This window comes from Dipodomys ordii, unplaced genomic scaffold (assembly GCF_000151885.1).
Source record: "Dipodomys ordii isolate 6190 unplaced genomic scaffold, Dord_2.0 Scaffold32, whole genome shotgun sequence".
Classification (NCBI taxonomy): Eukaryota; Metazoa; Chordata; class Mammalia; order Rodentia; family Heteromyidae; genus Dipodomys; species Dipodomys ordii.
Genome location: NW_012267248.1, coordinates 5,863,533 through 5,866,451, shown reverse-complemented (window position 1 = coordinate 5,866,451; position 2,919 = coordinate 5,863,533).

Sequence of the window (2,919 nt, the reverse complement as noted above, 5' to 3'; positions counted from 1 at the left end):
TCTTTAAATACAAGATCATGTCATCTGCAAAGAGGGAGAGTTTTATTTCTTCTTTCCCTATTTGGATCCCCTTTATGTCTGCATCTTGTCTTATTGCTGTCTGGCTAAGATGTTTTGAACACAAGTACTGGGATACAAGGGCAGGTGATCTGATAATAAGGTGGCTAGTAAATGGCTGATGTATGGGCAGCATATCTAGTTGGGATATACTGAGGAAAGGGTACTTTGTGTTCCAGGAAGGATGGAGAGGGAGAGCAGTAGATTTCATTATGCTACACAGAATGATATGAAATTTTAAACTCATGAATTGTTTATTTCTGAATTTTCCATTTAATATTTTTTGAACTGTGGTTGACCACAAGAAATTGAAACCTTGGAAAGCAAAACCAAGGGTAAAGGGAAACTTACAGTCACACCAAGTGGCAAGCATTAGGTGCTATCCATATGGCCCAGTATAGTGGACCCTCACTGACACAGGTACCCACTGACAGGTGGTGAGAAGTCTGGGTGAGCTTGGTGCTGGGGGCAAAGGGAGGTATCCGATCACCACAGGGGTCTGACTATCACAGCCCCAGTCAACAATGTTAAACCCAAATGGTCCAGACAATGTTAAACCCCAATCATCATTGATTGGCCCAAAGCCTCTGCTCAGATGCCATCTGCACAAACACAGAAAGGAGTCAGAGCGAAGATGGCACTTACCTGTTAATATTTCATCTGTGAAAAACCTTACCATCTCAGAAAGAACTTAAACTATTATTTGAAAACAAATTTCATCCCAAGGAAGGATCACTTCTTTATTGTAATAAGATATAATGCATGAAACACAAATGATCATTTTCTTTAAAGTCAAACCCTAGCCCTCCAGAGTTGGAAAATTTCCACATGAGGGCGACCCTTCTCCCCTTATTCCCCATCCTGAGACAGTCAGCATTCCTTGAAGGGCTCTGAGAATTGCTTCTATTACTACCAGACTAACTCCCCCGCCCCCTCCCCAGGAGGGGAGGTGACATTGCTGTCTTCTTGACACTCCCCCAACCCCCTCCAGGGTTTCTCAACCCAGTCTCTTGTTTGGATTTTCCACAGCCTGGTCTGGGCTCTATCCAATTCTACTGAATCCAAAGGTCAGATGAAGGACTTTGGAAAATGGAGTTTGGAAAATTCCACAGATGATTCTGAACCAGAGCCACGATTGACACTCACTAAAATGTAAATGTAAAGCAAGCTAACTCACCCCTGGATTCCACATTAAACAGTTTGGAAAAGGCAAGAACAATTTTAAAAGATGTTACTAAAGATCTGAGAAGGGGAACATGAATACAGAGAATACGACCTAAGTAGATGAACAAGATTACAGCTTCCCACTCTCAAGTCTCCAGCAGCACCCACTAGAAAGGAGCAGTAACCTAGAAAGTCTGTTAACATTACAATAAAAGAGAAGTTTCCACTGCCAAGTAGGTTCAGAACATGCTCCCTACAGTCACAGAGCACATTGCATTTTGAAACCTTTACAGGAAACATTCAATTGAGATCTGCTAACCCTTAGTTTCCTATACATATATTACCACACAAACCCTATAGCAAAGACACACTAAAGTCCTACTGGGTTTTTTCAAAGGCCACAGTCAAGGTTCTGGGAATGAGTGGCATCTGTCTCCCTATCCATCTGGCTCTGCTAGAGTTTTTGTTCCTCAAGAACCTTCTTCCTCTTTGGGTTAATAATTCTCTTCTGACAAAAGCTTACCCCAGAGTTAGGGTACAGTTCACAGGTAAAGCTCTTGCTTAGCATGTGTCAGGCCCAAAGTTTGATCCTCAGCACAGGAATAGAAAAATATACACCTGTAAACACAAAGCAGCTGCACAGAGCAGTGTCAGAACTTGACACAGTTGACCCTCTGTATGCACATCAACAATCACAGGTGAAAATATTGGGAAGAAAAATTCACCTCAGTACTGAGCAGGTTCAGACATTTTCTTGTCATGTTCCCCTAAGCAATACATTGTAACAATGATTTACAGAGCAGTTATACTGTGTTAGGGATTGTACATTGTCTAGAGATGATTTAAAGTACCCAGGAGGATATATCCAGGTTGTATGCAAATATGATGTGATTTTATAGAAGAGACTTGAGCATCCAAGAATTTTGGTACTTGAAGGGGTTTGTTTTAAATCCCTGCAGGATATGAAGGATCCATCTCTTAGAGATGCATAAGGGACAGAAACAAGAGGTCTACCTCTTTGATACCTGAGAAGAGAAAAAAGATGTCATTCTGAAGACAGCTAATTGTCCATCCAGAAGTTGATATAGACCCAAGCTGCCTTCTTCATGACCTGCGGTGGCTCATGAACAGGTGACTGTCTATGTAGCTACCAGGCTCTACTAGAAGTATGATTCATAGTAATGCAGAGGCAAAGTTTGTCTCTAAGATTAACATCTCTTCATTCCCCCTACTCAATCCTAAGAGGTGGGCTTGTGTCTGTTGATAGGAAGCATTCTTCAATTATCTGCTTTTTCCCTCAGGGAACTCCAAAGGGCAGGAAGCAGAGCTGAGATTAGAGAAAGACTTAAAGTAAGAACTTGAAGGAAAAAGAAACTCTTGAGAGTGAGGACACTGGCAAGAGAAGGAATGTGTGGGTCTTGCATCTCTGGTTGAAAATGGGACCATCTATTCCCACAGGCCCGTTTTAATCCATCAGGAGTCATGTCACGTCTGCAGGCATTTGGTCAGCACCTGAAGACAGTTTCACTTGTCATCGCAGGAGGAGTAGCTCCTAGAATTCAGTGGGTAGAGACTAAGGATGTTGTTCAATTCCAACCAGGCACTGGACAGTACCCCAACAACCATGTCTCTATAAAATGTCAATAATGACAAGGTTAAGAAACTCATACAGACCAGCAATCTATTTGGTGATTTGGC